This window comes from Protopterus annectens, chromosome 3.part1, assembly GCF_019279795.1.
Source record: "Protopterus annectens isolate FY-2018-M chromosome 3.part1, PAN1.0, whole genome shotgun sequence".
Classification (NCBI taxonomy): Eukaryota; Metazoa; Chordata; order Ceratodontiformes; family Protopteridae; genus Protopterus; species Protopterus annectens.
Window position 1 is genome coordinate 1,472,010,268 of NC_056732.1, and position 12,862 is coordinate 1,472,023,129.

Sequence of the window (12,862 nt, forward strand, 5' to 3'; positions counted from 1 at the left end):
GTTTTTATGACATTAAGGATAGAGAGAATGAAATGTCAATGACGTGTGGAAGAAGCACATTGTTTGGACAATGAGCTGAATGCGGGAAGACCTTCTAGATACTGACCCCATCTAGCCCATTTAATACAAAACAAGATAGCGAGGATCACAGAAAACAGACCCTGTGATACAGTGGGTCTAGCAATGAAAAGAGCTAGAACATGCTGCTTAAATTTACCCTCTTGAAGTGGCAACATGTCGAGGGGTCCACTAATACCAAGGGCATAATCAAAAACAACTTTTACCGATTGATATTCCTTTGGGGAAAAAGTAACTTTTTTTTTTAAAAAGTAACAACTTGAACTTGTCCCGTAAAACAGGGCATGAACTAGACATAACTGGGCATAGATATGATGAAGCATTTAGTGTGAAAGCATTGCATAAGAGTTTTTTAATTCGGCTGTGTTCAAGATTGTTCCAAATGCCTTTAATTAGCTTTTGGACCAAAAAGCTACCTTTGTTAAATTTTAATGGCTCATGGGTATTATCATAATTAACCTACATAGTCATTTTAGGCCAGAAATCTGTCATTAATGAAGACCAAGACTGTGAGAGAAGACAATATAGTTTAAGACTAAGAACTATGAACACAGTTCTTTTATTTAAGGACTTATATACAAAAGGCTGCCCTGTAGAAGTGGGAATTCATCCCAATATTAACATTTATCTACTTTATTTTTTGTCTGTATTTTGTGAAAGCAAACATCAGTTTTATTAAATAATGCAGAAGTTAAAATTTAGTACGATGTCCCATAAAAGAGGGCACCTGCTGAATCTTCATTACAATGATTGCAAAGGGAAAATGTTCAGTATGAAAGCATTCTGATGACAAATAAACATATGCAAATTAGATGTCCCAGAAGCCCTACCAGATTAATTGTGTACAGCAGGCAATCAGAGAAGGCTTCCCCAAGGGCATTCTCCTTCCCTTCAGCTGTAAGAGTCATTTAAATTCTATAATCCCAGAAGGGAATTCCACAAAACAGCAGTCATTCATCTCAAAATAAAGATCTGAAAAGCCTTATCTAAGACAAATGGCACCCTTCACACCTACAGTGGGACTTTGAGCTTCTTCTGTTTATATTACAAATGAGACAGAGATCTCTTGAGATGGTGCTTACACTGCCATTGGACTTGTGAAAATGTATTAGGTTTGACAGGGTAGGGTCTGTTGAGGATCTGTACACAAGGCAGAGGTTGCCTCTTAGTAGTCTGTATGATACTGAGAAGAGGGACAAAGCTTTGAGATGGTCTGCATAGTTTTTGTAATTTAGACTTTTGCAGGATTCACAAGGCTAAGAATGTGGTATTCAAGTATTCTGCGGCAGAATCCAGAGACAAGGAGAGTACGGAAGACCAATCACCTCTACTGAGTATCTTAGTAAAAGTATCAGCACTGACATGTTTGTGATTTTTTTTTAGCACACATAATGATGTGTTTTGAGAATCTTACCATAACAATACTGAAGCTGTCAAGAATACTAATAGCTACTTGACACTGTCAAGTAAAGACATGAGGATGTAGTTAAGAATGCTTTGCCTAAACTAGACTTTATCAGTTCTGGTAGGGGGAGTCGTCAGCTGTGCTATTCCACATTGTTGAGGGGAATAGATGGATTAGATGTCTGAGGAAAGTTAAATTCTCTGCTATCACAGTAAGAGAGTATATATATATATATATATATATATATATATATATATATGGGTCCCCTACATGTGTCAAAGTTTCACAAAGCCGAAGACCATATGTTTGAGACCATATGATCGACTTTTGAAATATGGACCATGTGGAATGGGCATCTCCTTACAGTGCGAAATGGGAAGATTTCCATCTTCCGCAGTACTGTAGTGTGATCTTGGAATTAGTATATTTAAATTTCGAGGGGTGTGGGGGCATTACCCTCCATGGGGGGGTGCAGGCGAGCTTGCCCCCCTGCTAGCAATGTGAAGGTTAGTGTTTGTTTTTTTGTTTTTTTTTAACATGATCGAAATTTCAAAAAGTCGCTCATATGGTCTCAGCCATATGGGATTCGGCTTTGTGAGATTCCGATCATGTGTAGACCATATATATATATATATATATATATATATATATATATATATATATATATATATATATATATATATATATATATATATATATATATATATATATATATATATATATATATATATATATATATATATATATATCTATATATATATATATATATATATATATATATATATATATATATATATATGTATATATATATATATATATATATATATATATATATAAATAGATAGTTTCCCTGCATTTCACCAAATGTACCTTTTATTCGACAAGTGCAGGGGTGTGATTTAATGTTGATGGTATGGATGGCTGAACGGTGGCTATGTCAATAGAATGGAATGTTGATACAGGTAAATGGGGTTGGGGGTGACAGAGTGTGTGTGTGTGCATCTGATTTAGAGTTAGTGTTGCGCCCCCCTGCCCTCTTTAGTAATGGGTGCTGAAAACCTTTTTGTAACACTGCCATTATTCAGACAAATTTGTGGCTAATGTTATGGGGGAGTTAGTTTTAATATTGGGAGAGGAAATAGTTTTCCTCTCTCGATTTTCCTATTTTTGTTTTTTGTTTGTTTGTTTGTTTTGCCATTCTCTATGTTTGAACTTGTTTTCTTATTTTGTTGGTGTTTTACATTCGACATTAGGGCAGTTTTGTCATAATATATATATATATATATATATATATATATATATATATATATATATAGATAGATAGATATAGATATCAATTTGTTACATTTCAAAAAATGTAATGCATTTTTGACTGAAAAGTTTGCATGTGTGTAAAAAAAGACTGAATGCACGAATGACTGAATGCTCATTTCTATAGTCTAGGCAGTAAGTAGGAGTGTACAGGAAAAATGAATGTTTGACTGAAAAGGTTATAGTGGTTAGTGTTTATTTGTGAATGTTCATGAGTAAGGGCTACAGTAAGGGTTAGGAAAGGGGATAGGTTTACTGTTTTGCATATTTGGTGTCATGTGCATTCTGTGTCCTTTGTCTTGTGTAGTGGTACTGTTAAAAAAAATGTTTAAGTAACATAATGTGTAGGTCAGGGGCAGGGATAGGGTTAGAGTTAGGTTTGTACGAGTAAGGTGTGCTGCATCACTTTACTCATGTGAGTTTGCCCTAACCCTATGCATTATTTTGTCAAAAACACTTTACCTAATAGCACCACTACCAAGATGACATGTGATCTCATTTTTTTCACTAGGTTATAGAATAAAAAGTGTCTTTGCTTGGATGAAATTATTCAATGTTTTGTGATTCGATATTGCTAGTATGTTTTGTGCATTCAGTCTGTTTTATTTTTTGTTTGGTTAGATATTTCATGATACATTTATACACAAACGTGTGTGTGTGTGTGTGTGTGTGTGTGTGTGTGTGTGTGTGTGTGTGTGTGTGTGTGTGTGTGTGTGTGTGTGTGTGTGTGTGTCGGCAAGGTTGATACTTAGCCACACTCATCTGGATAGAGAGAATGAGACACTAATGACGTGTGGAAGAAGCACATTATTTGGACAATGAGTTCAATGCAGGAAGACCTTCTAAATACTGACCACAACTAGGTCATTTATGTTGCTTGTTTTGTCTATTTATTATATCCAGGTGTTAGAAAGAAATGACAGCAAACCTAACTGGTCTACCCTTTTAAGTGACAGAAATATTCATTCTTCCTTCCATCTCTAACCTTCCCCATTACCATTTCTTTTCACCTGCTCCATGCCTTCATGAATTTTTCTGTGGATTTATTCTTTATCACCAGTTCTGGCAGTCCCCTGGGTCTCTATAACTCTTTGTATAAGGCAATACTTTTGCAGATTCGGGGAGTAGCTGATCCTTATAATGTGCTTCTGTGCTCCCTATTTCCCCTTCTACCATACTGGTCAGAATCAGCTCTTCACATTTTCCTTTGCACCAGTATTCTATCCTTGTCTCCACTGCGAAAAAAACTCTAGATCATTTATTTGTTTATTTATTAATTTGCTTTTTGTTTACTTTTAAAGTTTGGCTGGGCTGAGAACTTCATTTCAGCAGAGGTCTGGGAAGAAAACTTCCACACTTGCATATAGAATACACATGTATGGTTACAAACTGCACATAACAATGTAGCATATGGAGTGCCATGATTACTCCGAAAAAACAAACAGCCAAATTACAACCTGGTTTAGTGCTGCTGTAGCACTAATCCTGAACATAACAATGTCTGGAGGGGTGCTTAACAACTGCTAAGGACTTGCTAGGCACTAAGTTTGTGTCTGCATTGAAAGCAGACAGTCCTGACCAGTAAACAGCAGCAGCAGGTAGAAATGGCTTCATTTCATCTCCTGTTTCTACCTGCTGTCTACTAAACTACATAGGGCATTTTGAACTAAAAAGTTTCCTTTACGCATAGAATATGTAATGACATCAACCACTCCCATACTGCTTTACCTGCTTTAAACACAACACATCAAACACATGGCATATTTGTTTTTGTTTACATATTACTTTTGCATAAACATTATACACACAACATGACACCAGTCACTAAATGTTATATACACAACATCATGCCAGTAATAAAAAAATATGGGGAAAACTGAGTGCCCACTGACAAAAAGAATATATTAATCCCTATATGACATAAATAAATAAAATACAAAGAATGTACTAGAGAAGAAGGAAAGACATCACTGATCAGTATCAGTAAGAAACTGAGGTCCCTCATGAAATCATCCAAGGCTAACTTCGAAAGAAAAATAGCCAAGGATTCAAAAGATAACCACAAAGCCTTCTTTAGCTATGTTAAGAATCTAAGTGGCAACTTGCAGATATGCACTGAACTAGTGCAAAATAGCACAAAATATACTGAACCCACTGATATTGCCAACATCCTGGCAGACAGATTCAGTGCAAACTTCACCCCCTCTCACCTCCAAAAGGGCCTACAACAATATCGGAAAAGTGTAGTGTCCCAAAAATCACAGACGCACAGGTGAAAACAGCCCTTTCAAAAAGCCAAAAACACAGCGTCAATGGGACCAGATTGTGTCCCAGGCTGCATCCTGCACGAACTACAGAATGAACTAACCACCCACCTAAACACGCTGTTCAGCCTCAGCCTCTCCACAAACTATGTGCCCATAGAATGGCGCACCGCAACGGTTATTCCTCTCCACAAAGGAGGGGCCACAACTGACCCTGGTAACTATCGCCCCATAAGCCTGACTAGCCTGGTCTGCAAGGCTATGGAGCGCATCATCATGGAACTCATTAACAAAGACATTGGGAACCTCCAAACACTTGATCCAACCCTGTTTGGCTTTGTTAAGGGCAGATCATGCCTACTAAACCTGGGTGACTTCTTTGAGACAGTCACCAAGGCCATAGACGAGGGAAAGGTGGTTCACACAGCCTACCTTGACCTCGCCAAGGCTTTCAACACCATTCCCTACTCGGGTATTACAGAAAAACTCACCAGCCTGAACATAAACCCCTATGTCATGAGATGGGTTGCCAACTGGCTTACAGACAGAACTCACACGGTAAGAATAGTGGGCTCCAGGTCAGACTCTAAACCATTCACAAGTGGTGTCCCACAAGGCTTGGTCTTGGGACCCCTACTGTTTGGCATATACTTCTCAGAAGTACAGGCAAACGCAGGAGGACTATGGCTAACCAAGTTTGCCAATGACTGCAAACTGGGAGCCATAATTGACTCTCCAGCTGACACGGACATCCTCCAAAAGGGCCTTACTGAGACGGACACCTGGTGTCAAATTCATGGCCTCAAGCTAAATGCCAAAAAATGCATAATCATCCTGTTTGGGAAAAACAAAACACCCAAGATTTACCACATAGGTGGCAGCCCCCTTAATACAAAAGAGTTAATAAGAGATCTGGGGACCCAGGTAGATAGTAATCTCTCCTTTGACAATCATATTGCCAAAGTAGTTAGGAAATCCTTCTATGTGGCCCATCTAATTACTAAAGGGTTTGCATCTAGAAATAAAGAGGTTATAGTGCCCCTCTACTCGTCACTCATTAGACCCATCATAGAGTACTATGCCCCATTTGGGATGTACCTCACAAGGCACTTCCAACAGCTGGAAAGACCACAAAAGTACCTCACCAAGAGGATTACTGGTCTCAAACATATGTCCTATGCAGCCCATCTGAAAATCTCCGGCTGATCTCAGTGGCATATTGCTTACTCAGAGGTGATCTCTGCCTGACTTACAAAGCCATGTCCAACTCAGAATTGATGGACATGCTCCACCTAAAGAAATCCAAGTCACTGCAAGCCACACGCTCTAGTGAGCTAAACCTCAGCACAACAATAAATAGAACATGCTGGAGGGATAGATTCCTGTCACAGAGACTCCCCATGCTTTGGAACAAAATTCTAAATTACATCAGGCAGAGCCCCTCATTATCACTCTTCAAGAGAAACCTTGACAAGTGGATGGGTAACAGAAAATACACCCCTGGGATCACTTCATTGGCTCTGCTTGACAGAAGATCAGTTAATTAATCAATGGAGTGGTGAAAGCCAACACACTCTGGCTAGGCTTATAAATGCCCTCGGGCAGATAGCCTAGTACCTACCTATGAACCTATGAACCTATAAGGACTCCAAGTCCTGTTTGACTTTGAGCAAGTTAAAATTTAAATTTGGGGCAATTGAGAGGGTTATTAATCCAAGAGGAAGAAAGTGGGACAGCCACTTGGAATATACAACTTAGGTTGAATGCCACTGTGAATCCAGGACTTAATGACTATGTTTCTATAAACAGTGTACTCAATAACTTTCATTGTGATCTGTAACATATTTATGAAAAGCATTTTTAGATAGAGTGCCAACAGAAATTTTAGACTAAGTTCACATATATGTTTTTACACAGTTATATTTATATTATCTTAAAAGGCATTTTTGTACAACAGAATGTGGTTTTAGTTTATGTATAACTATATATGCTTATATTGTTAGTCATGTGATACTACTAAGGTTTGACTAGATGAGCGTAGCTTTTTAAGAGACATACCTGTCATTACGCGCATGCTCTGATGAAGTCCGATGTAAGGACAAAAGTGCTTAGCACAAGTGTTTTGGTTGTTTATTAAAGTTCCTTTTAGCAAAAATTGTTTTGCCTGACTGTCCTTTCTCAGCTTTTAACTTTGTTTTGGGTTTGTGGACTTCAGACTAATTTGTAGTACATGGAGAAGATAGATCCTCATGCACTACAAAGAATTATGATCAGATCTCTGATCATGACTACATGTGTTCTCAACATGGATGCCAAGATTCACTTCTCGAGCTTCACTTTTGAGATAAATTTCTTGGCATTCAGGTCTCAAACTCATAATTACATAACAACTGGTGACCTGATCATAATCCTGTATGTTTAGCATAGTAATGCAGCATTAATTACATAAGTTAATAAGTTACAGTGACCGACATGGTAAATCACTAGTAACATCAAATGCAAATTTCTGTCTTCCAACTGGCCTGTTTTTGAAGGGCACTAGTACAGTCAATACTAATACTGAAGATTCCAGAAGGGCAGTTCCCAGTCAAGGTTGAAAGTGCCCATAACTGCTGGTTATTTTTAGTATTAAATGTTGGCCATTGTACGAAATTCTGAGTAGTTATCCTGACCTCAGCACTTATGTATTCATTGTATATTAGTACTAGGTGCCAGAGGTTCAGTTTTCACAGTTAGTTGAGAAGATGTTACAAAATTACAAAGTGACTGAGACTCTAATTAGCATAAGTAGTAAAATTATAAGGCCTGGAACAGAGATATGTAGAATGTTTTTATTTATTTATTTACTTATATTTATTGAATTTGATTACTGGAAAAGTCAGACTGATCAGAGATCCATTTTCAGTAGAGGCCTGGTAGAAAAGCTTCAAAGTATTACCAAAAATATTTATAGAACAATAATTTTACAATCTTCAAAAATAATACAAACTATCTACATTTAAATAATTATAACCAAAGTAGACATAATGTGAAAACATTGGTTAAGAACAGATGCAACTTATATGACAATGATTTAATATGCATTGAAATTTTGGCCAGTTTAGAGAAATTAAGGGTAAATTAATGCAATACAAACAGGAATTATGGTATGAAATGGAAGAAAAAACTGTGTTATGGCATACTTAGGAAAAGAACCAGGGAGGATAAATTAATTGAAGTAAGGAACTGAGTGAAGAAGGCGAAATTTAAGGAGGTATATGGTATGAATATCTACTTGTTCATAATTGAGATATAGAGTTTCTCATGGGGATGAGCAAGAACAGAGCCAGCGTTTTGCTAAGAAGTTTTCCAGAATGGTTGTAAATGACCAGAGGAAGGTTATTGCCCAGTGGTTTTGATAGGTTTATGGACAGAGAGAAATTTTGGTCATTAGATCATATTGACCAAGTGGGAACATAGTTGTGTAGAATGGTATTTAGTGCTGGACAAACAGATGGATGCTGGGTAATTTTATAGGTTGTAAGAGGCTGTGTATATGTCAGTTAATTGGGTGGTTCTAACCACTTTAGGCTTTTTAGTGCAATACAGTGGTGGGTTATGAAAAGAATATTTGTTGCAGATTTAGCCAGTTTACTATAGTACTGCTCAGGTTTTGCTTTTTGTGATACCTGGAGGTTAGTAAGGATGGGAACACCATAATGTAGTGAGAGGAGGAGGTTAGTTGTGTCAAGTGTAGTTTTAGTTGCATTGATGAGAAAGTTTTTGTCTCTGTAAAGCATCCCTAGTTTTTGGTAATTTTTTTATGCAATTTTGTATATGCAGGACAAATTTAAGGCTATCATCCACTGTCATCCCTAATAATTTGCTATGAGAAGTGACTTCAATGATTGTTTTCTTAAGAAAGGATTTTAAATTTTGTTTTTACATGAGAAAGGGATTTTGGGAAAAGAAGCAGTTTATGATGCAAACAGAGATAATAACAAGCTACTACAAAAAGCCACTAAAAGCCGTAACCCTTGGAGAACGCTGTATTTATTTAAAACGCTCAATAAACACGTTTTTCGTCTAGCACATATGGTTAGACTTCATCAGAAGTAAAACAAACAAAACAATCAGTTAAAATTCAAAGCCACAATATATAAATTCCCTGCCAAATGCTCTAATGACGTTGTTCATTCTTAAAGCTGTAGTCTCTTAAAAAGACTTTAAACCATATATGTTCAAATGAATGGCATAAACCTTGCTTTAAACAGATTGATACATAGCAACAACCATGCTTCAATAAATCAGAGCAATGAAAACCAAACCAACTATAATACAAAATATGTACATCATGATAAAAATAAATACATCATAAAAAATTTGAATTGAATTGAACTAGCATGTTGTTCAAACATCTATTGCTTAGCAACATATTACAGAAGTATTAAAAATATGTATATAAACCCTAACCATGAAAAAAGTCTAACTTACATAAGCACCTAAATATATGCACTCACTAAATCTATAAATGCTGAGTGCATTAGATCTATTTTTTAGATTTTGATAAACTCAAACAGATGTAAATACACAGGCCATCGAAACAGTAACACATATGCCCTCCGATACATGTTATCACAACTATCCATGATTTTCTACCCTTATTATGTGCAAAACAGCCCTTAGAGTGAATCATCTGTCCGGACTTTTCAGCTTCAATAGACACATTAAATAACACTTCCCATTTAAACCTGGGTTTGAATATGCATTAAGTTTAATTTGCCACAATAACTCCATTTTTTCTAATAACAGACCAAAAGGTTTTCTAATAACAGACCAAAAGGTGAGAGGGGGTCCTTTTGGTCTGTTATTAGAAAAAATGGAGTTATTGTGGCAAATTAAACTTAATGTGTATTCAAACCCAGGTTTAAATGAGAAGTGTTCTTTAATGTGTCTATTGAAGCTGAAAAGTCTGGACAGATGATTCACTCTAAGGGCTATTTTGCACATAATAAGGGTAGAAAATCATGGATAGTTGTGATAACATGTATCGGAGGGCATAAGTGCTACTGTTTCGGTGGCCTGTGTATTTACATCTGTTTGAGTTTATCAAAATCTAAAAAATAGATCTAATGCACTCAGTTAGCATTTATAGATTTAGTGAGTGCATATATTTAGGTGCTTATGTAAGTTAGACTTTTTTCATGGTTAGGGTTTATATACATATTTTTAATACTTTTGTAATATGTTGCTAAGCAATAGATGTTCGAACAACATGGTAGTTCATTTCAATTCAATTTTTTTATGATGTATTTATTTTTATCATGATGTACATATTTTGTATTATAGTTGGTTCGATTTTCATTGCTTTGATTTATTGAAGCATGCTTGTTGCTATGTATCAATCTGTTTAAAGCAAGGTTTATGCCATTCATTTGAACATCTATGGTTTAAAGTCTTTTTAAGAGACTACAGCTTTAAGAATGAACAGCATCATTAGAGCATTTGGCAGGGAATTTATATAGTGTGGCTTTGAATTTTAACTGATTGTTTTAGGTTCATAGATAGGTTCATAGATTAGTACTAAGCTAACTGCCCTTGCGAGCCATTTTAAGCCTAGCCAATTTTCCCTTGTGAGACTCAAACCCTGCACCTTGTGTTTGTAAGGCAAACACCTTAACGATTAAGCCACCCTCCCAACCAAACAATCTCTGCTAGGCTCAAACCCAGGACCATGCACACCATAGCCAAAGTGATTTACCTTTAAGCCATCTCAGATATATAGGTTAGTACTAAGCTAACTGCCCTTGTGAGCCATTTTAAGCTTAGCCAATTATCCCTTGTGAGACTCAAACCCTGGTCCTTGTGTTTGTAAGGCAAATACCTTAACCATTAGGCCACCCTCCCAAACACTTTTGTTTGTTTTACTTTTGATGAAGTCTAACCATATGTGCTAGGCGAAAAACATGTTTATTGAGCGTTTTAAATAAATACAGCGTTCTCCAAAAGAAGTAGTTTTTTTTTTTGGGAGGGGGGTTAAGCATGAGTTGTGAGTTACAAAGCCATGTTTCATTGGCTGTTAAAGCTTCCTGGGTAATTTTTTTGAGATGCACTAGGTTGTCTGATGTGCATATATTGTATTGGGGAGGCCTGTTGCGTGGAAGTTTGGGGGGTACTGGTGAGAATTTTAAAGAAAAAGGGACCAAGGATAGAGCCTTATGGTACACTGCTGATGACTGGGAGGTATAGAAAGAGGATGGAGTGCCATTTTACTGACTGAAACCTATTGGATAAGTAGCTTTTGAACCATATAAGGGTGGGCTAAGACCTAGTAAGGACATTTGAACTAGAAGTTTGCTGTGACAAACTGTGTTGAAGGCTTTAGGCAAGTCTAGAAATAAGGAAGAGATTAGTTTATCATTATCTCTAGCTTTATTGACAGTATCTATAAATGTTAGAAGTGCAGTGTTAGTGCTGTGGGAGGGATGGAAACAGTATTGTGTGGGGAATGGGAGCTCCTCCTGCAGGAGATAGATTAACAATTGTTTTTGAATACATTTGTCTAGTATTTTGAAGAGGGGAGGTAAGATTGCTGTAGGTCTAAAGTTAATGATGTCTGTTGAATTTTCTCCTTTGTGTAGACCGATAATGTGTGATTTTTTTTTTCAGAGAGAGAGGAAATGTGGGATCCTGGACTGACTTATTTATAATGACTTAGACAGAATAGGCAATGCTATTGCCTGCTATTTTAAGTTATTCACTTGGAAGGTCAACAGCAGATGTAGAGCATGGTTTGAGATTACTAACAGTAGTTTTATATAGGATGTGGTCACAGGTTTGATTGTGAAAGTGGATGTGGTATATTAATGTTGGGCAGGATTGGGATCAGGTGTTGGGGAATCCTAGGTGAGGGATGCCATACTATTTATGAAATATGAACTGAATTCTATTGCTGTTTTGAGTGGTAAGTTATTGGTCTAGGGGTTAAGACTGAATTTTTGACCAGGATGTAAGATTTCATTAAAGGACGACCATACATTTTTGGGGGTTGTTGCTGTTCTCGGTGTTGTTATAGTATATTTTCTGTCTTCATTTATTTGCTTTTTAGCATGATTGAGAAGCATTCTGAAGTTTTAGATATTGTGATGTTTTATATTTTTTTCCATTATTTGAACTCTTTTTCTGTTTCCTGCACTACCATTCTTCTCTTTTTGGATTAACAAATTGTATTATTTGCTTTAGTCTCTTCCTTCTAGGAGGTGCAAGGCTATTTAAGATATTTAGGAAAGTTGTACTGAATTAATTTATAGCATCATCTAAGGAGAGGAATTTCGGGATGTTCCAGTTAATAGACAATAGGGTAGTAATGAATATTTCTGGAATACACTTGGACAGGTTGTGTGTTGTTTTATAAACATGCTGTTTAAGTGGATGTATGAGATGTATGGCTGTATAGGCTGGGAGAATCTAATGTACTTGTGATGGTGAATTTCCTAGGATCTGATACTAGGATCCAGTCTAATAAGGAATCTTATGTCTTGCTATAACATGTGGGACTATTATATTAATTAGTTGTGTGTAACCATATACGTTCACGCTAGATATATGGGAGTTAGAAGTTATGTCCCACCAATTGATATTGACATCACCTAGTAACATTTTTCTTGTAGAATTGTTATGGATATCCATTGTAGGATATCTTCCATTATAGTGTATTGTCACCAGAAGGGATGTAAAGGACAGTAATAGATATTTGTTTATGTTTGTTTATTTCCAGGAAAATTATGGATGATGTTATAGCCTGGGTTGTGATTTCTGTTGTTTA